This window comes from Hibiscus syriacus, unplaced genomic scaffold (genome assembly GCF_006381635.1).
Source record: "Hibiscus syriacus cultivar Baekdansim isolate YM2019G1 unplaced genomic scaffold, ASM638163v2 tig00110029_pilon, whole genome shotgun sequence".
NCBI lineage: Eukaryota > Viridiplantae > Streptophyta > Magnoliopsida > Malvales > Malvaceae > Hibiscus > Hibiscus syriacus.
In genome coordinates this window covers 857,297-884,983 of record NW_024062571.1, presented here as the reverse complement: position 1 = coordinate 884,983, position 27,687 = coordinate 857,297, and the positions used below count along the sequence as shown (strand labels likewise).

Sequence of the window (27,687 nt, the reverse complement as noted above, 5' to 3'; positions counted from 1 at the left end):
CATAATTAGGATTAAATAAAAATTTGTTTGATTGCATTGTTTTTTTAAAATGAAAATGTTCACTTATTAGGGAATTAATGGTATATCTCCCACAAGTATACTCATGGGGTAACTACTGGTTATTCCCGAAATAGGTCGACATCCTTTTCAAAGACCACATCATGATTTTCTAAAAAAGTGACAATATTTGGTTATTAGGCACAATAGTTTATCTCCCTCATTTACGCTTGGGAGCAAATGCAATCAGTCTCGATAAACGAATACCCTTTTCAACTTTGCATCCGTAATGACTTTTAAATTTAATAAAGATCGAACTCAATATTTTAAATTTTAAATATAGGGTAACCAACTAGGTACCAATTTTTGGGCGTTGTAGCAGTGCTAATCCTTCCCCACGCATAATTGACTCCCGAACCCAATTTTTTGGATTTTTCCTGACCTCAAAACTTGGTATTTTGATAAAAATATTTTATTAAAATCACCCGGTTTTTATGATGTCCCAATCATAGCAAAAATTATTGGTGGCGACTCCTCACATTTTGAAAATTCTTTTCAAAGAGAAAATCCAGAGTCGGTATCTGTCTTTGCCCACCCAGGCAAAAAATGGTGTCGACAACTTGACGACTCTGCTGGGGACTTTTGTTTTTAAAAAAACAACTTGAAAGTCGAGTCACGAGTTGGTTACCCTATATTTACGATTTTGGAAATTATGAATTCTATCTTGTTTTAATTTACAGTTCATTATGTTATTTGAAAAGAAAAAAAAAGATTTTCTCTCTGATTAATGCTTACATTTTTGTGAATATTTAAGATTGTTGCATATCATAGCTCTAAACCCGATCTCAAACCTGGTTTACCTATGTAGGGAGAAATTTCACACCTCACGAAGAGCATCCTAAGTTGACTCTCTGAATATCAGATCTGAGGTACACTTTTAGCGTGTGATCCCCTTAGCTGAACCCGATTCGTAAGTCTTTAATGGGCCAGAATAGGGGTATACCATAGCATGTTATAAAAAATGGCTTGGGAACCTTTTGCTAGAACCTAACCTCATATAGTGAATTTAGTAGACATACCCCGCTAGAGCCATATGGATAACTTAGGAGAACTAGAACACATATGGTTAGGACTATTAATTTTCTTTGTATGCTTTATTTTTCAATCTCAACTTTGAGTTGAATTTAATTATTTTTGCTAAGATTACATTTCTTGGACTAACCATTTCGACTAACTCGATTCTTTCTGTCTGGTTTCTACTAACATTGATTTCTTTTTTTCTGGTCTCGTTGCATTTTTGCATGAACATGACATATCATTCAAAGGTATTGATCCCTTAAATAATTGATCGTTTATAAGGTTCTTGAAAAACAATGCCACGACAATGCCTTTCGCTGGGGTCAGTAGAATTTTGAAGATGCTCTACGTAGATTGAGTAACGTCAAGGGAGAGTCTACCTACTGAGAAGTCAGACGTATGCCTGCTGAGGTAACAAGTTGGATTCAAGAAGATTCGACACTGAAGCCAGCAGTTGAAGATCACGAACCAGCTCGAAAGACTTCTAAAAGTAGGAGATGAAGTAGAAGCTTTGATGACGATGTAGTACCCAGATGCTCGTAGGAGCAGGACAACTTATAGACGAACCAGATTTTCACTTCCCAGTGTATCGAGACATTTTTGGTTTTTAAGAATTATACAAGGAACAATTACTTTTGGGATGAATTCCTTGTTTCATGTGCATATCGTATTTTGCACTCCCATTTTTGCATATTTCCATTTGCATGTTAATTTTTGTATTAGTATATATAAATTATACATTTCATGGTATACGTTGCGTCTCAATGTGAATTAATCAAGGACATGGGGAGTAACTTGCGAAGAATCTCGTGATAAAAGTTTTGAGGTAAGAAGAAGTTACCCCATTCATACCAAAAAAGATTGAGAGCTATGGACATGATGTTAGCACCGTCTGAAGTTCGAGGCACATCATCGAGATCTGTGGGGCACTGAGAAGTAATACCCAAATTTTGTTTGACCCAGGGGTATTGGCCTTTAACTCATAATGAGACGTTATGGGGATAATTAAAAAGAAGTTCTTCCACCCACCATGAAACCTTATCGCACTGGCTTTGTCATGTTTGAACACGTTTTTGTTCTTTCTTTATTTTCTCGGTTTTTTAAATTATGAGCAATAAATCAAGTTATAATCTTGTAATTCTTTGAATATCAAATGAATTAAAGGTTCTTTTACTACTTTATTAATTATAGATCATTGAAAAGGGGCAAGATTAAGTTCACCCCAAATCCGAACACCCTTACTCATTTCCTTGCACGGCGTGTGCTCATTACCAAAAGATCAAACTTTGTCATCACCTCCCTTTGAAACAATAAAGTCATGCCCTTATCCCCTGAGGCACCAAAACCTGTACTTTTTACCTTCCCAAACAGACATAACCTTTCCATAACATTACTTTTTTTTTCAGAATTATGACTTTAAAGTCACACATTTCCCTTCCTAGACACGGAACCAACATGCATTTCCCAACCTCAATATATCTCGGGATATAACAAGTACCATTCTTGCAAGAAAGACAAGAGGGAGTGTTAAGCATCAAGTTTTTGCAAGAGAATTCGAATAATTGGGGCATACTAGGAGCAAACTGAAGTAGAAATAAAGGAAATCATTGAAATAATTCTACCATGCATTAATTACATTGTTTTCAAGTAAATAAGGTTAATCCTGAATACTAGTCCCCCTGGGGATACATCTTTTACAAAGACTTCCGTGTATGAGATGATGAAAGACTTTGTTTCATTTATCCTTTCATATATATATATATATATCCCTTGTTGTCCCCTTTTAAGCCTATATTATTTTTCTTCTGATTCAACCCTAACCAAGGATCACCCTACATGTTGGGGGACAAAGATAAAGGACATCGACTTGGATGAGTGAAGATCATCAATATGGATTTCTCTACAAGTCATGATAAAATAAAGTGAGAAATAATGAGATACCGCAAGGTGGGCCAAATATGAAGCGCTCAAAGATCAAATAAAGTTTGACAACACATAAAGAAAAAGAAGAGATATAGCAAAAAAAATATAGAAAAGAAAGAAATAAGAATAAAAAAGAAAGAAAAAAAGAAAGAAGAAAGAAAACTGATCAAATACTTCAGGACGAGCGGTTCAAAGATATAGAATCAATTCGCCAGAAGATCAGAGATCACTAAAAGAACTTAAAAAAAAGACACACGAGTAGATTCAAGTCGAGCAAGACAATATTGAAGACAACATAACGAATCGATCATTGGTTCAATAACCCTTAAACTCATTTATTGGGCCTTTTTATCCCTTTATTTCATAACTGTGAGCCCCGACCTACGTTACGTGCCTGAAAAGTCCCTTCTAATCATACATGGATTTCTAAGTGGAGAGATTATCTTCATATTTCATTATGGCCCCCAGGATTAATTTTATTTGCAAAAATTAGTTTTTTAAAATTTTTAATGTATGATATGGAAAAATAATGAAATGAGGGTTCAAGACGTAAAATTTTCGATGATGTCTTTAAACCAAAGGAGAATTTGAGGTGAAAACCTAAAAAGGCAGCTCAAACACGAAGATTATCAACCACTGCACAGAAGACAATCTTATACATTTTGATAAAGCATTGCATAATCCAAAGGCGCTCACGAGGGCTGAGAACCAGTAAACATTCCCAAAAGAGAAGCATGACGGCTACTTCATCAACACTAGAATCAAGGATACACGATTTCAACCAAAGAAGCCAGCCTGAAATACATTACCTCCCCAAATTAACCGGAAAAACATTACCTTCCCAAGTCAGCCTAAGCTCTTTATCAGTATTAATCTTTAATAATTTTTTAAGGATTAAAAGAAAATTTAACTTATTTGGTATTTAATGAACTTTTTTTTACAATTTGTTTTGATTGTGAGCCGAAAGAAAATGACAACACTTTTGAATTTTATTCAACATTTTATTCGCATTTCTAAAATAAAAGAAAAGAAAAATATTCAAATAGGACAATCTCAAGTGAAAAATGTCCTTGAGGCTGGTGAGGCTCTTTCTGCCTCTTTCGAAGAAAAAGAATAAATGAGGCCAGAACAATGAGGCATTTCTTAAAAGCAAATAGTCCGAGAGATCAGAACGACTGGAGGACAAAACTTCTAACACTTCCTTGTGATGTTGTCAGAAGCAGATGATCGCCTTAGTTGAAAGTGGTACATACCCCAACTCATAGAAAAAATGAATGACAATTATGTTAGAAGATCTGACCACTTCAAGTGTCCATCTGGTTGTGGAATCGTGAAGAGAAGCCCTCAAGCTATTCGATAACATTATTGATTAGCGAAACCAGAGTGAAACCATTCGAAATCAAGATTTTGGCACAAAGGGAGCCATGAGTACCTACATTGGGGCATTACCAAGACCATATGTCATTAAGATCACAAGATTTAAATCAAACAGACATGGTGAATGACCCCCATCGCTTGCAGTGCTAGGGTCGAAAGATAAAAACAAAAAGAGCTCACCTTGAATTGACCCATTCGCACTTCAGTTAGCAAAGAACTCTTGAGAAACAATTTTGATTGAAAGGTCAAGTCAGAGACAGGTAAGGTGCCCAGTCGCCCACCTGATCACAACAAGAATTCAAGAGAGGAAATATTTCTTCTAGAATTATGTTGAAGAAGCGAGACAAAATATAGAACACGGGAGGGACATGATTGTACAAGATGATTAGTGTGACCATGTTAATGTTGGGGGCAGACTCCATACAAGAGTGATCAAGTGAAGGAGGACCAAGATCTCCATTTGGAAGTCAAAAGAGGGTTATTGATAAGCATTTATACATATAAGAAAGTCATGCATTACATTTAGATATATATTGCATTCATATTTTATGCATCAAAGCATATTTTTACATATTTTTTTCAAGAAAATAAGAGAATGAAAAGACATAACTTAAGCCTAGAATGAAGGGAATTATATTCCGAGTGGAAAAACCTCAAGAATTGAGGAACCCAATCCAAGAAGAATCATCACTTTGATGTGGGGGCACGTTGCCCAAACAACGAGATGTTTTCAAAAGATTTTTTAAATAAACTAAGCCTGATTTTTAGGGGTTTCTTGATAAATGATTCCAAAGAAGTTTTAGAGAAACTAAGCCTAATTTTTAGGGGTTTCTTGATGATAACTGAAAAAGAAAGATTTTAAGAAACTAAGCTTGATTTTTAAGGGTTTCTTGATGAGTAAGTCCTTTCGGCCATCAGTAAGTCTTTCGAGCATGATGCTTAAATCCTTCGGGTCATCTATAAGTCTTTCGAGCAAGATCACAAGTCCTTCGGCCCATCCATAAGAACTTTGGACATGATGTTTTCAACGTTTCCATTGCTTGATTCATGGCATTTTGAATCAGAAACGCCTCACTTGAGGGATCAACATCTTGCTTGAGATAATTTCACTCAAAAAAGAAGATTTTATCTCGCTTGAGATAGTTTCACTCGAAACAGAAGATTTATCTCACTTGAGATTGTTTTTCTTAAAACGAACAATGCCCCACTAGAGGGGTTAACATTTTCTTCACTCGATTCATGTCACTTCGAATCAGTGACGCCCCACTAGAGGGGTTAACTTTTTCTTTGCTCAATTCACGGTATATCGAATTAGCGACGCCTCACTTGAGGGATCAATATCTCGCTTGTGATAGTTTCACTCGAAACAGAAGATTTTATCTCGGTTTAGATAGTTTCACTCGAAAGAAAAGATTTATCTCACTTAAGATTATTTTTCTTAAAACGAACAATGCCCCACCAGAAGGGTTAACTTTTCCTTTGCTTGATTCATGACATTTCGAATCAGCGACGCGTCACTTGAGGGGTCAACATCTCGCTTGAGATAGTTTCACTCGAAACAGAAGATTTTATCTTGCTTGAGATGGTTTCGCTCGAAATATATGATTTTTATCTCCTTTGAGATTGTTTCACCCGAAACAAAAGATTTTATCTTGCTTGAGATGGTTTCACTCGAAATAGAAGATTTAATTTCGCTTGAGATAGTTTCACTCGGAATTGAATATTTTATCTCGCTTGAGATAGTTTCACTCAAACAGAAGATTTATCTCACTTGAGAATATTTTTCTTAAAACAAACTACGCCTCACTTGAGGGATCAACATTTCCTTTGCAAGATTCACAACACTTCAAATCAGTAATACCTCATTGGAGGGATCAATATTTACTTTGCTCGATTCACAACACTTCGAATCAGCAATGCCCCACCAAAAGGGATAACATTTCTTTTGCTTAATTCACACAACACTTCGAATCAGCAATGCTCAATCGAGGGATCAACATTTCCAGTGGAAAGATCATGTTGAGAAGAACCCACAGCTTGAAGAACTGAAGATGGACTAAGCCAAGAGAACGAAGCAAGATGACATCATTTGTAGCAAGGACTCGACGATTTCACAGAAAGAGATGAATTAACATTCCCAACGAAGATTTTGCAGCTTGATAAGAAGAGACCAAGATGAAAAATAGTGCTTTATTATTTTTGCTTTATTCCTGATTCACATCAATAAGCAAAGAGGGATAGTTGTAATTACCATTTTTCATCAGAACCCAATGCCAAAATTAAATCGAGCCCCAAGGCTCAAACCCGAAGCCCAACTACCTAACTACCCAAAACCGACCCGTCTGACCAATCGCTTAACCCACCAATCAACACACACCACCCACTGCCCAACCAAACACCACCCACTGCCCAACCAAACACCACCACTCCATGTCATACCTACTACTGCATCAAAGAAACCACGACACTCCATGCCACTGCACAACATCAGACAACAGAGAAGAAACAAAATTTCAATTATGTATTTGTTCTAAAATAGGTATATAAAAAACCCATGGAAATCTGTAAGAGGGATCTCACTCTTGGTTTCTTTATGGGTTTTACAATTTTATAACAAAGTTTTTTCCAAGCAATAACAACAAAGGTTATTCATCCTTGTTTATTTTTTATTTTCATCATATTCGAATACTCTTTTTTGTTTGATCTTTCTCTGTTAATTTCGAACACATTAGATAAACAAAAACATTTCTTTTCCCTTTTTAGTTTCTCGGTTTTAAACCCTAACCCCTTTTCGAAGTTTAGTTACAAAAAACGTTAGATAAACACAAAATCAGAAGCTTTTCAATACCAATAATTAACACAATATCCAGTGTTATTTTACAGCCAAAATACCGAAAAAATAAAAAAAATAATAGATTTGAACTGTACCTGAGTCGGAGACTTCGCCAGAGTTGGGGAAGCAGATCGACCAAATGTTTTTTTTTTGTATGATTAGGGGATTTCTTTGGTGTTTCCCCCTAAAAGGGTCTTAGGTGGCTATATATAGGCTCGGGGGACTTTTTGAGTCATTTTGGGATTTTCGGCCCCCATGTGCGGTAGTTGGAGCGACAACCAGAGGCGGATAGAGGTGTCGACCTACTACCGACCGTGGTGAGGGAAGAGCTCTTTAATGTTTTTTTTATCCCTCGGTTTGAAATGAATGAAAAGAAGGAAAAAAATTGGCTTATATAGATAAAATTAATGGGTTAATTTCCCTGAACATTTGGTGCATTTTTGCAGTTTGGTCCCTTCTGGGACCAAAACTTCCATTTGACCTTTTCTGTTCATACGTTTTTATTTTTTGGTTTATTCATGTTTTAGTCCTTAATACTTTAGCCAGTTTTTGCATTCTGGTCCTACAGGGTTCGAAACTGTAATTTTTCCTTTTTCCTTTTATTTTTTATATATTTTGGTAAAATTTCTTTTAAGTCCCCGATATTTACCCGTGTTTTTGCATTCCAGTCATGTGTAGTGACCTTTTAATTTTTTTAAAATTTGTGGACTGATTTTGTAATTTTTCCTTTTTATTAACAGATTTTTGTAAGCTTAAATAAATTGGAAAATTTCCTTTTAGTCCCTATAACTTTCGCGTGTTTTTACATTTTTGTCATTAATCTCTTTATTTTTATTTCATTTCGATGATTTGTTTTATTTTAGCCCCATTATATGTTTAATTTATTCTCTTTTAGCTTAGTAATTTAATATTTATGCAATTAGGTCATTGTATTTATGTTTATTTTATTTTATTTTATTTTATTTTTTTATTATTTGTTGTTTTCATTATTTTAATTAAGTTTATTATTAATTATTTTGTTTCATTATTTAAATTTTAGATTTAGTTTCAAGTTAGATTAATATTCGAATCAAGTTTAGAAATTAGGATTTCACATTAGTTTTAATTAGGGAGCAATTCGAGTTGAGTTTTCGCAATAGATGCCCGATTATTCGAACCGATTGCTTGACTTTTAAAATAATAAATTAATATTTTCTAAAAAAACTTTAAGTTTAATAGTTTAAAAAAATTAGGTTGTTAATTAACCCCCCAACTTTAGAAATTATAAATTTACGTCCTAAGCTTTTAGATCTTTTCGAAATAGGTATTTTTTATATCTTTACCTTTTTATTCCCCGAACTTCGATTAGTGTTTTAATTTTTGCATAATTAAATAGGTTAAATAGAGCTTCCATCTTAGGCTTGATTTCACATTTAGTCCTTTAATTAGGTGAATTCTTAATTTGATTATCCTTTTTTCTCGAGGTTCCAATTTAATTATTCGAAGATATATTTATTAAAATCAATTTAAGTTAATGTTAGAACATTCACTTTAGGTTAGACTTCAAACTAGTCTTTTAATTTAGGTAATAATTCGAGTTGGCCCTCGCCTAAATGCTCGAGGGACCATCTCAATTATTTGATTCGATAATTGGTTAAAATCAAATAGGATTAATATTACAACCTACATTTTTAGGTTTGAGCTTTTAGGTTCATTTAATTTCATAATTTGACACCTTAAGCTAGAAAAAGTCTTTAATTTACCTTAGCTTAATTAGGATAAAACAAAAATTTGTTTGATTACATTGTTTTTTTAAACCTAAGGCAATGTTCACTTATTAGGGAATTAATGGTATATCTCTCGCAAGTATGCTTAGGGGGTGACTACTGGTAATTCCCGAAATAGGTCGACATCCTTTTCAAAGACCGCATCATGCTTTTCTAAAAATGAGACAATATTTGGTTATTAAGCACAAAAACTTATCTCCATCATTTACACTTGGGATCGAATGCTATCGGTCTCGATAAACGAATTCCCTTTTCAATTTTGCATCCGTAATGATTTTCAAATTAAATAAAGATCAAACTCAAAATTTCTAATTTTAAATATAGGGTAACCAACAAGGTACCAATTTTTAGGGGCTTGTGGGGTGCTAATCCTTCCTCATGCGTAATTGACTCCCGAACCTGATTTCTAGATTTTTGCAGACCTCAAAACTTGGTAATTTGATAAAAATAAAATATTTTATTAAAATCACCCGGTTTTTATGGGGTTCCAATCGCACCTAAAATGATTGGTGGCAACTTCTCACATTTCGAAAATTCTTTTCAAAGAGAAAACCCCCGAGTCGGTATCGGTCTTTCCCTGCCCGGGCGAAAAAACGATGTCCACACAATCATAATTAAAAAACTTAGATTCATCAAGAATCATCAAAAATCAAATAAAGAAATCATCGCCTTTAATTATTCCGAAAATCATTCTCATTTTACAAAATCACCAACAAAACAATGTGATATTATATTGATCACTAATCTATTGGATCTTTAATCATTAAAGCACCATAAGAACCAAGAAAGAGTGATTACTTTACTGGAAGTTAAAGGAAAAATGAAGAAGAATATGATCAAAGATCAATGAGAAGAAAGCTTGGAGTGATGGAGAATTTTGGCCAAAGGGAATGTCAATCAAAGTGGAACTGAATGATTAAATCAGTGTATAAAGGAATTAAAATCAGCAAAGAAATTGAGTAAAAAGGAGATGGAAAATTTCAGCCATGGGAGAGAAAATAAGATAAATACATAAGTGTTTGGATGGGAGAAATGACAGATAGTTACAATATTACTTTTAGGAAAATAAAAGATGAACGAAACAAAAATGCAAAGGAATGAGAGCTAGGATTCACAGGAAAAATGGAGGGAAATGAAGAGGAATCAAGTCTTAGTAAAATTGCTTTATAGATTTCTAGATTTGATCCACTTAACAATTTGGTCACTAAAATTTATATTTTCAAATTTTACATTTTAGTCAATTCAAGAATTAAATTAAACCTTTAAGATCATATTTAATATTTCAAAACATTTCAATAATTAATTTTCTAAAAATTCAATTATTTTTTTGAAAATCACCGGTTACTGACCCAAAACTAATGACCCAGATTTGGGGACATTACAAACTCCTAAACAATTGAAATCCAACTTGAAAAAAATCATTGAAAGATACATCTTACTAACAACGTCTTTGATCTCGGCTGTCACGTATGAAAAAGACATTTTCAATAGAACACACATTTGATAAAGCAATGTTACCAATACACATCTTTATTTTATGTGACTGTTAAGAGCTCTCTTTGTAGAATGGTAAAACCATAAAAGAAGGCTCTTTTTCTTTACCGTTTCTTAAACTGGATAGTTAACATCTTTTTCCCACTATAACATCTTTCACCCTTTCTTCCAACCTAAGTTTTATGACATTTATGGCATCTTTCACCATGTCCACAAGGTCTTTTGATGGCTTCGATAGCTCTTTGTGGAATTTATATTTTGATATAATAAATAATTGTAAAATTGATTTTGAACATAATCGAATTTGTTAAAATATCTCAAAAATAATTCAAAGCTCAACTTAACTTGAAAAAATGTTTTAAATTATCTCTAAATTAGTGGAATATTTTCAAACATATACTCGATCATTTTTATGATTTAAAAATGATTTTCTAAGGATTTTTAGATCAAAGGATTGATCCTCTAGCAAAAGGACAAATCCTATTGACCAAAGGATGATCCCCTTGAGTAAGGATCAATCCCTTGAATTCTAGTCGCTATTGAACCAAAAAGAATCGATCCATCAACACACAGGATCATTCCCTTACCCAAATGATTTATGCCTTTGCTGGAAACGATAAAAGTTTGAAAATAGATCGCTCTTTTTTCACTAAATGATGGACCCCTCATACATTAAATGTCATTTTTCTTTGAAGGTAACGTCTATAATACATCTGTAATGGCTAAAATTCAAATAGAATGCATAAAACCAAGATTAAAATATCTCAAGAATAACAAGAAACAACATTCAAAGCAATATCAACATCAAAGAGTACTTAAGAGCTTATTTGTTATATTTTTTCTTTGTAACACACTTATGAGCTACATTATTTATTTTTCTCAAGTATGAATTGTATGAAAGCTTAATTGTTGAAAACTTTTTTCCCTTCTTTAGTTTGATAAATTTCTAGTTCCTCTTTGGAGAGAGTGTAAATAAGGTTTTAGGGTATAAACCTTGAGAATTACTGTAAGGGTACACCATGTCCTTAAAGGTTAGCAAATGTAGTGGGTTTGAGAAATTCTTATTTGGATACTAAGGTAGTGGATTTAGACTTGTTTTACAACTCAAACAACTCTAAAAGTTCTATGCAATCTCTTATCTTTTGATTGCTTCCATACTAAAAAAATTAAAAGGCCAATTCACCCTCTCTTGGTATGTTTCGATTTATCCAAAGAGTTAACAATTGGTATCAGAGGTTGACTCATTTAAAGTTCTAAAAACCTTTTAAGATGATCCTTGGAGAGCTCTTGCAATTTCTTACTTCAACTTCTATTACATTGAAGATTTATAATCGATCAACAAGTCATTATATTTAATGGAGCAATTTATGCCTATTGCAAGAATAGGATGAAGCTATTCATTCAAGTAAATGATATAGGAGATTTGAACACTAGCATGAAGGGTTTTTCTACTCCAATAAATAAGATGGATGTTTGGAATGAAGAAGAAAAAAAGATATTCCAACTTAATGCCAAGGCCATGCACATTTTATTTTTTGCACTAGGCCGAGATGAATATGGAAGAGTCTCCTCCTGTTCTAATGCCAATGAGATTTAGGACAAACTCCAAACCACTCATGAGGAAACTAATAAAGTGAGAGAAACAAAAAGTTGTCTTTTCAATCATAGTTATGAGAACTTCAAGATGAAACCGGATGAAGATTTCAAGGCTATGATAGATAGATTTTCCTTGATTGTTAATGGTCTCAAGGGATATAGAAAAATCATCTCTAATAAAAAATCTTGTGAGGAAGATTATCTTTTCTCTTCCAAAGTTTTGGAAATCAAGGAAGACAATGAATATCAAAGTAAAAAACCTAAAGTCTCTCACTCTTGATGAGCTTATTGGTTCATTGCTCACTCATGAGTTGATGGTAAATAAGGAGGAACTAGAAAAAGAGAAGAAATAAGTTTGCATTGTTTTATGATCCTGTACACACTAAGCATGCAGTTCTAATGAAATAGAGGATGAAGAATATGACCAAGCTCTTCAAAAGATTCAAACAATTTATGTCATCTGAAGAATAAAAGATGAATCATGAATCGAAGAACGAAAATGATCCTCTTCAACTGTAAAAAAATCAGGATGTGTCAAGTACGATGGTTCCCAATTAAGGAAGAAGGGATCAAGCAAGGCTAGACAAAAGAATTATGTTCCTACTTGGAGTGATTAGGACTCCACCGATGATGAAGTAACCAACTTTTGTCTCATGGTTATCGAAGAAGATTCAAATGTATTTTATAACCCATATGTTTTAAATTCTTATGGATTTGATAAAAATGTGAGATGTCTATGATGAATTAGCTTTAGAATATGAAGTCATGATAACAAAACATAATTCAAAATTGAAAATGACTTATTTTCTAAAGCCAATAATAAACTTGAAAGAAAAGTTAATGATTTGAAAGCAAAATTAATTGATTTTGAACAAAAGAATATAAACTTGAAAAAATTGTTTTCCAAAGCCCATGTGGTTCATCAAAAGAAAATTTATGATCTTGAGAAAGAAAAATTAATTTTAACAAAATTATTAAAAGTAAATTTGAAAAAGAAGATTGCTAAAAATCAAAATTTGTAAAAAAAATAGCTTTTACAATAAACAAGATAACTCCACTAGATTTTTCAAATGAAAATTTATTAAAAGTGTAAGGGTCCCTAAAGGACTAATAGCTACCAAAAATAAGGATATCATATTCCAATGGATACCTTAGGGGGAAAAATAATTGACATTAATGTCAATGGACCGAAAAAAAGTTTGATACCAAAATTTTTATGATTGTCTGTTGTAGGTGTGTTGGAGCAATGGTGAGTAATGTTAAGTAATTTGTAAGCTCTATACACATTAAAAGGAAGGACACTTGAAGAAGGGGAGACTTAATCAATCTACCTTGATTCAAGTGGTAAAAAGTTAAATTGCAATTTCAATTGTTCATGTTGTTTTATATGATTTTATATGTTTATAAGCATGATTGAGTGTCTTCACATAGTTCTTAATTGCAATTAGTTAGAAGGAATTTATATTGCATGAGTTGCATATTTATGACCCAATATGCTTGTATTGTTGATTTTGGCCTTAAATTTGCAAATTTCGTTTGTTGATGTAAAATCATGTCCTTCATGCCATAATTGATCATGTATGTTGATTTTTAAAAATATAAAGTTTAAATATACAAAAAATGTGCATGTTTAAGACATATAGAGCCTTTGTATGATTGTATGACTTGACTGAACTTTAGTTATACAAATTATGGAAACAATCGATTAATATTGAAATTCTGTATAATTTGATGTTTCAAGTTAACATTCATGCATAATTAATATTCTCTAAGTCATTGAATTTAATTTCAAATCAATTATATGACTTATATTGCATCAATTCGTGTCAAATGTCATCCTAAATGGTCATTGGTGTAAAAATGTAATTTTTCAAAAAAAAAATTATTGATCACTTGCATTTTCCTAAATGATCCCTTTGCTAAAAGGATCCATCCCTTTTTGTGATGAATTGATCCCTTTAGGCCATTTCACCAAGGGAAAGTTGTTTTAAGGTTGTGTTTGCGCATATCACCCTCATGTTGAAACCAAAGCACCAAAACCTCCCCAAAACACTCATATATTTGAAAATTACTCAAAAGCCTTCAATCCAAAGGGTTTTGTGTGATAATCATCCCTCCATCTTCGTTTCAATGGTTTAATTTATCCTCTTTAAGGAATCATCAATTTGGAGTAAGTTTTCCATAAATCCTAACTTTTTAATTTTAAGTTCGGATAAAATCGGGTTGAAATAGGTGGTTCTAGAGGATATGTTCATTGTAAAAATTATTGTTTTCTTTCAAGGAGCATTACTTGTTACCTATTTTTGCCCAAAACCGAACTTTTATCATCCACTCATAGGGTGTTTGATAAAATACCCCAACCAAAATCCACCAATAACCCAATTTAACCATACACTATCCTAAATATTTGTTTTAGTTCTTCCAAAAATCCATTTGAGTAGCTTCCAAGAATTCTTTTTGATCCCAAACAATTGATTTTCATCAAATCCTTCAGCTTTTTAAAAATATCAAAGAGAAAATCTATATCTTCTTAAGGGAAAAACTCCAAGCAAACTTTAAATTGCTTCAAAATCCATAGATACATATTTTAGAAATTCCAAAGGCTCTGAAAGATTTATATATTTTTTCTCTTCTCGGCCAGTTAAGTATACCGTAAAAATTGATTTTGAAATTTTAAATCTATTGGATTTTCCTTATTTACAAAAATTTCAAGACAAAAAAATATTGGATTTTCTAAAATTCCATGGCCCAACTTTTCAAAATTTGGTTTTGCCTTTTACTCAAATGCTAGGATTTCATGCACTAAAGCTTCGGATGGAATCATTCATAGAACTATTACCTTTTATCTTATGGGTCAACTTCTCTCTATCACCATTGATTTTATTGCTCAAACATTTAACTTACCTCTTACCAGTGATGATAGTGAGAAAGGACTTTTTCCCATCGATATGCACTTAGCAAACGATAAAGCTATCCTTCCCCCTTCCATGACCGTATTGTTCACTTGATCATTACTCATTTCATCCGAACTCGTGGATCCAAGTATTCGACTGTTAGGGAAAGTGGCTATTGGTGGATCTATTCCGTCAAAGTAAGCCACAAATTACACATTGTGTCTATGATTTTCAATGATATTGCAAGTGTCATCAAGTCTAAGGCTTAACCAAATTCGGTATATGTCATGTACCTTAGTCATATTTTTTAGCTTCTTGTTATTGGCATTTCCTATGAGCACGGTGTGTTTCCTTCCGATGATATTATCTTCAGCAGAGTTAAAATATAGAAGATTAATTATAGCGTGCAGCCCGAGGGTTTTATGCATAGGGTCTGAGTTTGTTATGAGGATCATGATGTTGTAGAGCATGGAGAGGATGATCATATGGACGAGGCTCATGGTTAGCATGAGGGCACAGCATCACACATGGGTGCGACACCACTCGAGATGTCTATTTGAGAGATTCATAAGTCTATGATACGAACTTTCGGATCCTTTCAAGCTCATGTTGACTCACACTTTGATGAGCTTACGAGTAATAAAAATGCATTTAAGGCTCGTAAGATTGAGGAGGTTTGGGTAATCCAGTTTTAGCTTGATGGCTTTTCTTTCCCTCTTTCACCTGCATCATAAAGCCTGCATTTTTATCATTATTATTAGTCATTACTGCATTTATTTTGGTGCTCTTGATGTCTAAATTGGATATTTTGTATTTGATATTTATTATGTGGTAATTTGTGTTTTATGGGTTTTAATATTAAGTTTCTTTTATGTTTGTTTGATTTATAATTTATATGATTATTCTTGATTTTAGCTATATTTTGATGTTACTTTATCTCATATATTCTATTGTAATAACATTTTTGAATTCTTTTTATATAACAGAAATGGAGCTACGTAAAATAAAATTTGATTTTTTTTAAAAAAAAAAGTTAAAGTAAGATCTTATTTTTTTAATTAATTCAAAAGGTCTTTTACTATTTTTCTAAGGAGACATTTTTCATAAACAATTTTCAAAAGAGTTTAGTTATACCAAAAAGTGGGAGGTCATGGAATTTATATTTTGATATAACAAATAATTGTAAAATTGATTTTGGATTTAATCAAATTCGATAAAATTTTCTAAAAATAATTTAAAGTCCAAATAACTTGAAAATTTTGTTCTAAATGTTTTCTAAATTAGAACATTTTCAGACATATACTTCATCTTTTTTCGCACTTTAAAGATGAGTTCAAAGGTTTGATCCCCAAGCAAAAGGATTAACCCCTTTACTAAAGGATCGATATCCTCCAGCAAGGATCAAAACCTCGATGAAAAGGATCGACCCCTTTGTTTGCAACAATCAACAATTTGAAAATGGATCAATCCCTTTCACCAAATGATTGATATCTTATGCATTAAATGCCATTTTTCGTTGTATGCAATAGCTATAATGCATCTCAACGACTTCTAACAATTATAATTCATAAAGAATGTATAAACTCAATATCAAAACATCTCAATCATAACTAGAAATAGTATTGAAAGCAATGTCAACATCAAAGAGTCCTTGAGAGCTTACTAGTTATATTTTCTCATTGTAACACATTTGTAAGTTATATTGTTTATTTTGTTCAAGTGTGAATTAGGTGAGACCTTAATTGTTACGAACTTATTTTCCTTGTGATATTTTTGTTTAGTTTAATAAATATATAATTCCTCTTTGGAGAGAATGTAAATAATGTTTTGGAGTATAAACCTTGTGAATTGTTGTAATGTTACGCCTTATCCTTAAAAGTTAGCAAATCTGCTGGATATGAGAAATCCTTAATGTGGATACTGAGATAATGGATGTAGAGTTGTTTTAGAAGTTGAATCACTCTAAAATTGTTGTGCAATTTATTATCTTTCAATTGCTTCCATACAAAAAATTTAAAAAGGTCATTTCACCCCATCTTTAGGCATATTTCGGTTAAACCAAAGAGCTAACATTCTTATCGAGCTAATTCAATTCCTCTACTATGGTCCATTAATCCACCATCTTGTATGGTAGGCACCATGTCTTTTTTTCTCTTCAGTTATGTAGGAGTTTGTTGACCCATAAATACACGTTCTAATCATTTTGGTAAACCAACAAGCACTTTTATGCTAATTTAACATTCTTTTAATTACCCATATTTAATTAATATTATAATTGTTTTCAAAATCATACTTTAAAACTTAATCTTACTTTTCAAAAAATCATTTTGTCTTGAAACTAATTTCTAAAACACCAAGGAAAATTGAATTAGCTAGTAAATCTACTAACCTAGATTTCAAGGTGTTACAACGCATCACATGAATATCATTAAGATTGTTATAAAAATATTGAGGTTAAATACAAAAAGATGAAGAGTGAAACGTACCCTTTAGGATTTAACAAGTATTTCTATCGAGGTTATTTCAAAAAAAAAAAAAAGTATTTCTATCGAGGCAAGAAGCATGAATAGTGAAGAATCAATGAATACTCAATTCCCGAGTGTTTTGTAGGCGAGATAGAGATGAAGAGAGACTCGATAGATGATTATATTTTGGGATGTATTACATAGCAAAGGTTACATGGTATTATAGTGCCATGCATGCCTAAAAATAATAAATCTAAGAAATGATGAAGGATGATTTTTATATTTGACTGGTTAAAAAATAAAATTAAAAGTAATAAAAAATTAAAAAAAAAACTATTGTATTTGTGCTAATTTGGTCTCTTGGATTTTGATCTTGTGCCATTTTTTTTTTCATTTTTCTCTTAGAAGTTCAATAACTAGTGGTTGTATTTAAATCAAATTCAAAAGATTTTCACAAATGATATGAAATCCTTTATATTCTTTTAAAACATCAACACATTTTACTACATCAACAAATAGTTATTATTTAAGACACGTGTCCCAATTAGATGATGATATTGTCAACATCTACTTGAAAAAAAAAACTTGGAGAAGTTGAAGGTTAAATTTCAATAACTAAGATTTCATTTGTTTAAATTCCATTGGTTTGCGTATCATTTATTAATGACGTTAACTGCATGTCGCATAATAATTCATGAATTGAAGATCTAAGTACTAAAATAAAACTTTGTAAAGTATAAATATCATATTTAACATTTGATCAAAGTATAACTATAATTTGCGACATTGTTCCAAAAGAATAAAGGGATAAGAACAAAGCTTTGATATTTTCAAATTGTTTATATGGATTGGCTTATGTTCTTCTTCTTATTCCGAATAATTGGGTGATTACAATGCGCACACATTTTACAAAAGCAATTGTTTGACTTGTTTCTTTTCTAGGCAAACGTAAAATATGAATTTCCATTTTCTAGATACTAAACACACAACGACCGATGTAAATAAGGTTTAAGCGTATCAATGTTCACCTTGAATTTTTGATTTTTTATAAGGTAAAGTATAGTAATGGTTACTGAACTTTTTTAAAGCTTTCATTTAGGTTCCAACTTTTAAAACTTGCAATACTGTCCCCTAACATTTAATCCGTTTGTAATATGGTCCCCCAATAGTTACGTTGGGGACCATATTACAAACGAACTAAATATTGAGGGACCATATTATAAATAGACTAAATATTTAGGGATTATATTACATGTTTTAAAAGTTAGAGGACCTAAATGAAAGTTTTAAAAAAGTTTAGTGACCATTACTATGCTTTACCCATAAATAAATTCAAACAAATACCTATATAAAAACCCTTGTTTCCAAAAACTGTCCCCCCCTTTCCCTCCATTTTGTCTCTCCGTCGTTTATAAATTCATAATTTTTCAAAAAATGTTTTGAATCTGTTCAGATTCGTATAGAGCACTGATCTGTTTTTGGTTTTTGTGTTTACCCTCTGAAAACTCTTAATTCTTTGTAAACGGGTTGAGTTTTGTTAGGTTTTTGTGAAACTCGATCTGTTTTTTTTCCGGTGCTTTTGGAGATTTTTTTTTGGGTGAGGGACAGAAAAGACTATGGCAGAACAGGGTGTCTTGGATGGGAGCCAACAAGTGGATCTCTCCAAGCACCCATCTGGCATTGTTCCCACTCTTCAGTAAGTCTCCTTTTTATTTACTCTTCTTTTTGCAATGAAGTTATACAAATGCTTAAGATTTGGTTGAACAGAGTTTTTCGATTGGAAGAACTTTGGGATATGTGTGTTTGAGATTTTGGTGAATGGGATGTTATTTGGTTGACCAGAGCTTGTGAAAAATATCTTATTGTGGAGACGTGTAGTCATTTAACTCATAGAAAATATGCTTTGAAATGATGAGAAATTTGTAGATAGGCATTTCTTGAGTAGGCTTGTGTAAGGCAATTTTGAGCTGGGTTTTGATTCTATTGTGCCAAGATGGGGAGTTTAGGGGCCATGGTGTGTGAGTTTCTTGTTTCTTTATATGTTAAAAAGAATCTAAAGTGGTTTCTTTTTGAATCTGTCTCAAAGTAGGTTTCTCTTGAAAATTTTAATGATAATGAATTTTGATTTTGTAATGTAATAGTGGAAAAGCTTTAATTTGATATCTTTGGAGTAATATCGTTTTATATATCGATTGATGTGCTTGATATGATAAAAAATATAGTTTCTTGGATATCTTTGGATTAGTTTTGTTATGGATGATAAATAAATTGGATCAAATATGATTACACTAGCTTAGCCTACTGGCCTGCCAGTGTAATTAAGCTCCTCAAGTTTAACCATATATTACGCTTGAGTCGTGTTCTTAGTGGAACCAGTTATCCGTATAACTGAAGTTGAAAATTGTTGCATTCAGTAAAATCTCTTTATTAACAATTAAGATTAAGTGATTGACTGAAATTCTGCATCCGATCTTGTATATTTTCTATGCTTTTAAGGTTTTTAACGATTCAACCAGTAACAAAGTCTGTATCTGTATTGAACTGATGAAAAAGACCAAAAGACGGGAAGTCCTTTATCAACTCTCTTCGATTGGACTGTGCTCTGAATCCTATATGGTTTTGGGTTTGACCACGTTTATATATGGAAATCTTAGAACTAGTTTTACTGTGTTTCATTTCAAGGAACATTGTATCAACTGTGAACTTAGATTGCAAGTTGGATCTTAAGCAAATTGCTTTGCAAGCATGAAATGTTGAGTATAATCCCAAGGTATGCATGGGATGGTTAAATTCTAGTTTTGTTTTTGTTAATTCGTGAAGCTTCTCTTTCCACTGCTAATATTTGGTTGTTAACCCTTTTGTTTGTAAAATAACCCTACAAGCGTTTTGCTGCTGTCATTATGAGAATCAGGGAGCCAAAAACCACGGCTTTGATTTTTGCCTCTGGAAAGATGGTACTTCCATTGGAAATTAACATCATATACATTCATTTGGTTGTTGTTTTCAGTATCAAAATCCTTTAGTAAACAACTATTGTTTGCATCAGTTGCTTGAACATAGGCGTGTTATCATTGTTCACTTATTGAATTACTAAAACAGTTTCCCTTGTCCTTATAAAAAAAACAGTTTCCCTTGCTTCTTCAGGTCCGCACTGGTGCTAAAAATGAACAGCAATCTAAACTGGCAGCAAGGAAGGTAAATATTCTTCTTTGAGATTCTTATGCCTTTTATTGTGTTTGTGAACTATGTTAAATGTGAAGTTAGCTGTTTGATATAATATTTACACACACACATGCTTATCATTTGGATAGAAGGATGCAAAATGAAGTCCTATAGTGACATTATTTTTGTGCTTTCAGTATGCCATAATCATCCAAAAGCTTGGTTTTCCTTCTAAGTTTAAGGTTCTTAGACAATTCCTTTTCTCATGTGCAAACGGTGCTCCTCAAATTGCATGTATAGACTACAGACTAATATCTCTTCCTTTGATGGTGTTTTGCCCTGCTCATTTTTAACCTTTTTTGCTGTGATCGACAGGACTTCAAAATTCAGAACATTGTCGGGTCTTGTGATGTCAAATTTCCTATCAGACTTGAAGGTCTTGCATACTCCCACGGTGCATTTTCAAGTACCCTTCGATATTTGTTTACCTATTAAATAATAATATGGATATGCATGTTTCCTTTCCAGGTATGGCTGCCTGGTTGTCTGTGCACTTCTTTGCGTGTGTATTATGCCCATACAATGTTTGCCTTTTCATTGTGAGCTCCTTGAGTTTCACATGAGGGCCCTTATGGGTGTTAAGCCAAAGGGATGGAGGTTAAAAATTCTCGGTACAAAGATTTTAAAACATAGATTTGGTTTCTGGTCTGGATGAGTTCTAGATAGTTACTTATGTTTGTTTGGTTATTCAATTTTCGATTTTCGATTCCTTTTGTTTGGTACAAGGATTATGACTCATCTTTGCTGTTGTTTTAATGCAGTATGAACCAGAACTCTTTCAAGGTCTGATCTACCGAATGAAACAACCAAAGATTGTGCTACTCTTTTTTGTGTTAGGGAAGATTGTGATCACTGGAGCTAAGGTGATTGCATTTGGGCCTCCGTTCATCCATTTTGTATTCTATGTCCAACTGAATTACTAATTCTCTTTGTTCCAGTGAATCAGGTCAGAGATGAGACATACACAACCTTTGAGAATATATATCCAGTCCTCACAGAATTCACGAAGAACCAGCAATGGTAGGAAGCTACACCTTGTTCTCTCTCTGAAATGATTGACCAGTATTATATATTTATTTCGAGTTTCACTTTGACTTATCTTTAAACTTGCTGGCAGATATACCTTCGAATGGAACTTTGATTTTATTAGGTTGTTGATAGTAGGTTTTCCTCTACCACTGTTCGGACTTGGATTCGAAGTGTGAATATATGAAGAGTGGAGAGGTTGCTTAAATGCATCATTTAAGCAGTAGTTTGTTAGGACATTTTGGCCCCAGTGGTTAAAATTGTCCCTTCATCTTTATGTATAATTGTCATGATATTGATATTGTAATTTTGGATGTGATATGAACAAAATTTATTAAAAGAAATCTGACTTGATGTTGCATTTTTAGCTTGATGAAAATCTTTATTGTTAGTTCGGTGAGAGTGCTATTTTTATTCATATTTTAATACACTACTATCGCATTCTTATATTAAATCAATAGATATAAATTAAAGGGTAAAGTATAGTAATGGTCATTAAACATTTCTAAAGCTTTCATTTAGGTCCCCAACTTTTAAAACTTACAATATAATCCCCCAATAATTAGTCCATTTGCAATATGGTCCCTCAACATTTAGTCCGTTTGCAATATGGTTCCTGATGTAACTGTTGGGGGACCATATTGCAAATGGACTAAATGTTGGGGAACTGTATTGCAAGTTTTAAAAGTTGGGGGACCTAAATGAAAGCTTTAGAAAAGTTTAGTGACCATTACTATACTTTACCCTTTTTTATATTAGTTATTCATTTTATTGATGTTGTTCATCTTAAAATTTTAATTATCATCTTAAACGAAAAGTTTTATTATTAATATATGTGTGTTCATTCTAAAAATATTTTTACATTTACCACCAAACACGATAAAAAATATTAGAAACCTTTGCAAATTGTCAATGTTATTATAACAATTTTAGTATATAGTCCTTTATAAATTTTCTTTTGAGTTAATTGCATCGTCATCCTCAAACTATGATATTCTTTTTAAATCGGTCCCTAAACTTCAAAATGTTCCAATTCTATGCCTAAATTATAACTATCATTATATATTTGTCCTCAAAATTTTTCAATATTTTAATTTCATCCCAAATTATATGTATATACTAGTCTCGCTCCATGTTAATAAAATTGTTTGGCTAAGTTATATTATTTTATGTTTGAATTTTTCTAGGTTAAACTATGATTACAATTTAATTACATATTTGGATGAATTTAGAGATGAAATTGGAAGATTTGAAAGCTTTGGGACCAATTTAGAGTGAGAGTAATAGTTTGAGGATGAAATTAGAATGTTCAAAAGTTTAGGAGCCAATTTAGAATGAGAATCATAGTTATGCAATTAACTCTTTTCATTTTTATGAAATTTAATATCCAAACATCTATTGTAACATAAAATTTAGTATGTTGCACAAAGGTTTTGAGTAAGTAATCATTAAGTCATTAAGGAATCTATGGGGTTGGCAATAAGAACATATTGGGCCGCAGTGAGGGACACAATTAGGACTTCACATTTTAGGGGCTAATTTGTCTAACTCTAAAATTGATAAGGCCTTACATCATATAAACCAAATAATATGTCTACTTGAGAACTGAGACTGCTGCTAGTATGTGATTGAAATTTTTTAGGATAAATTACAATTTAGGTCACTAAACTATGAGTAGCTGACTTTTTAGCTATTGAACTTTTAAAAATTACAAAATAATCATTAAATGTATCAAAATATTACAAAATAATTATTGTGACATTATAGAAAGTGTACAATTTTGATAAATTTAATCATCACTTTTTAATAATTTGGTAAAGCTAAATGATCCTTTTGTAACAATCCGATAAAAAATAATGATATTGTTTGATAATTTTATTGGTTATTTTGTAATTTTCAAAAGTATAATGACCAAAATAATCATTTAAACATGGTTCAATGTCCTCTGATTCACTTTACCTCTTATTTTAAATTGTGAACCAATGGCATTTAAACCTTACGAGACAAGGAGAAGATTTTTTAAAATTGTACATTAAATGTTGTGTTATAAAAGGATCAAACTCCAAAACATAAACTCAAAAAGGTCTTTTCTTTCTTTTTTTCTTGAAAACTTGCTTTTCGAAAACAAGGATGTTTCCTAAGAGGTCTGAGAGTTAGAATGGTAAGGAGGAAAAGGTGCAATAGTCGTGCTTTGGAGCCATTGGGATCATGGGAATCTACATCGACAGTGATGGAGGAGCGATATCAAACTATTAGGGGAGTTGAGTCGACAATTTATACTCAATAACCTTACTAATATGTGGTTCACGATAATCTCATTTAGATGGATCAACACTTAGAATCTCAATCTACGTGACATTGTTTATAACAACCCATCTCAACCTTTCCCAGGACACCGACGGTGCAACCGATGATCTTCATTGGTAGTTGTTACTTGTACTTGTTAGTCTCTAAATTTATCAATTTTTTTATTTGTTAATCCTTTTAACTTATATTTTTTTATCTTTCTTTTTGTCCTCTTAATAATATAACATTTGTGGCATTGTGTCATGAGTGTCATATTATTAAGATGACTAAAAAGAAGTCAAACTATATTTTTAAAGGATGATGAAACCCATATTTTTAAAATAATGTTATTAAAATAATGGAATGCTACAGTTCCTCATAATTTTTTCCTATTTTTTGTTTAAAAATTTCATTCTTTCCATTTTTAATTTCAAAACTATATCTCTTCAATCTTTTTTTCATGATAATAAATGCAAAAGCAATATATCCCATTAATTGAGTATTTATTTTGGTAAAGTTTTATACAATGTTTGTTTATTTTCTTCCTTGCAATGGTATTGTTAAGGTTATTACTTAGGAATATAATTGCGCTGCCTCCACTCTATGCCCCTATATATACCCCACCACTTATATTATAATACATGTATTACTGATATAATAGCAAATTAAGAAAGTTTATCATTTTCTTTATTTCCTTATTTCATTTATTTGTTATTTTCTTACTAAAACAAAATCAACATTAGTTTGGTAGTATTTTCTAAAATTTTCAATAAATTAATTTAATTTATTATATTTAAACCCTAAATACTAAAATCAAAATATAAATATAAATAAAATTTATTAAACTGAATTATTATAAATAATTTAAGTTTTTAAAAATATATTTAAGAATAAATAAAAAATAATTTATAAAAAAATTAAATTAAATTCAATAAAATAATATAATATTATTGAAATTAAAAAAAATTACCGCATTAATGTTGGTTTTGTTTTAATAAAAAATGTAAAATTAAATGAAAATAAGGGAATAAAAAATGCTAAACTTCCTTTGTTTTCTAATATATTATTAATACATGTTTCATAATCTAAGTGGTGAGACGTATATAGGGACATGGAGTGGGGGCAGAAGAATTCTATTCATTACTTAGTTCATATATGTGATGCATGTCTAATCAATTTATGTTTGTGTTCACACATGTCATAGACATTTTTTTTACATATATCCTTTTTTTCATTTTGACTAATCAAAGATAAATATAATTGAAGATATTTATCCCTCTTTTGAGATTTTTAACCCTCCTTCACGATTGTTATTTGCCTCAAGCTTATAGAAAGGAGATTGTATGTGTTTTTTTTATATAAAATTCATATAATTTTTCTTTAATCATTTTTTACCCTTTTCTTTCCTTTCATTTTAGCCCATTTTTTCCAGGTATGTGTAAGAAGTTTTATGCAGAAAGTGCCAATTGGAAAGTGATTCCTACAGAAAGTGCATTACATGACACAAAAGGATGCTAGATTGAAAAAAATAATCTTTGACTGGGTGTTAGAATGGAAAATAATTTTTGATTAGATAAAAAGCCTAAAAAAGAAGTTATTACTCATTTATTTTCACTCATTCGATATTCTTCTCTTCTCTTTCACCGTCTTCCCTTCTCAATAACATTTTGTTCTTTTCTTAAATTCTTTACTTCGATAATAATTTAACTTTCGATTATCCTTTCATAAGTACAAAAGAGCAATCAAATCAGTTTCAAATCCCTCATTCAAGTGTAAAATTAGGAAGCAATGTGTTAATCTTGGAGGGCAATTGTCTACTTTGTGATTACATTGGTCAAGATGTTTTCGCCTCTAAAACAATGAAGTACCGCGATGCATTAACTTCTTCTATTTATATATTTTATTATATTCTACTTGTCAGCGTTAATTTATCTATTTTTTAATAATTATTTCTTACATTCATCATTCTTTCGATATTGTCGTAGGAAAATATCGAGGTTTTTTAAAACTAAATTTGTGATCCACCAAAAATAATCGTGGAAGTAGGGAATTTGGAGATTTATTTAGTTTTAGGTGCATGGGTAAAATATGGGTAAACTATACGGATAATCCTTTATATTTTTGGTCCGTACAATTTTAGTCACTAGTTCAAAAAATAGTAGTTTGGTCCCTTACGTTATTGACACGTTCGGTTTTAGTCCCTTTTTCTTTAACTCATTAACACCTTCTATTTATCTGTTTTGTTATATTTGTACTTGTCAGTGTTAATTTATCTATTTTTAATAATTATTTCTTACATTCATCATGCTTTTAATATTGTCAAGGCAAAAATTAGCTTTTTTAAACTAAATTTGCGATCCACCAAAAATAATCATGGAAGTAGGGAATTTGTAGATTTATTTATTTTTAGGTGCGTGGGTAAAAAAGGTAAACTATATGGGTAGTCCTTTATATTTTTGGTCTGTTCAATTTTAGTCACCAGTTCAAAAGAAAAGAGTAGTTTTGGTCTCTTACGTTATTGACAAGTTTGATTTTAGTCCCTTTTTCTTTAACTTTCATTAACTCATTAACGAAAATATGAGTTGGCAATTAAAAAATAAGAAATTATGTGTTTTCTTCTTCTTCTTCTTCTTCTTCTTCTTCTTCTTCTTCTTCTTCTTCTTCTTCTTCTTCCTTCTTATTCTTCTTCTTCTTCTTCTTCCTCTTCCTCTTCTTCTTCTTCTTCTTCTTCTTCTTCTCTTCTTCTTCTTCTTCTTCTTCTTCTTCTTCTTCTTCTTCTTCTTCTTCTTCTTCTTCTTCTTCTTCTCCTTCTTCATTCATTCATTTTAAATCCAAACTCAATTTTTGTAAACCAATAACCAAAAACGCATACCAAGATATGATGCATGTATTCTGTCAACAATGATGCCCTCTTCAAAGCCCGTGATATTCAAACCTTCTTGAAGAATAAACAAATCCAACAAGTCAAAGATATAATTCAAGAAGGAAGCCCAACAAGGAGGAAGCGCAAATTACTCCATTATACACTTAAGAGTTATTGAATCACAAAGACACAAGTGGACCTTCCAACTGATCCACACGCCCAAGCCTTGAAAAAGAAGACTAGAAAACCAGCACTCTTGAGGCAACTTTTTGAATAGGATCCAGGTGTTATTTTGTCAACATGCCTTCTAGAAAACGACTGACTGTCTCTTAGCTTTCCAATGATTTTTGAAACGCATCAATCATATGTCATAAACTCAAGATACTTCCATTTTAGTGAAGACAGTGCATGCCAAAATTCCTAAACTAGATTAATATAAGATTTTGTAAATATTACTAATTTTTAATATTTTTATTGATTATTTATGATATAAATTAATATAGGATGTTACATTATCATTTAATATTAGATTTAATGTTTTTATTATTTATTAGGAATTAAGATAAATTCAAAACATTATATTTATTTTCACTCATTAGATTTAAGAGGTATCATTGGTCGAGATGTGACCATCCAAGTCTTTGTTATTCATTAGCACTAGCAATTAGGATTAGATTATACTAAAATGGTTGTACCCTTTCCTATAAAGGAGGTGCCACCACCATCGTAAAATCACTTTTTTCTTGATTAATAAATATAACGTAAGTACTCTTTTTGCAAGTACTAATTACCTTATGCCTTTGAAGCTTTTTTATCACTACGTTATACAAGTTCAACGTGAGGGAGATATTCATATTTCGGGTTTCCT

General features: G+C 31.7%; 1 pseudogene; it reads left to right on the top strand.

Annotated features, from left to right (window-relative positions):
- The first annotated feature begins 19,038 nt into the window (after positions 1 to 19,038).
- On the top strand, positions 19,039 to 21,951 carry LOC120213527 (annotated as a pseudogene).
- Positions 21,952 to 27,687: the final 5,736 nt, after the last annotated feature.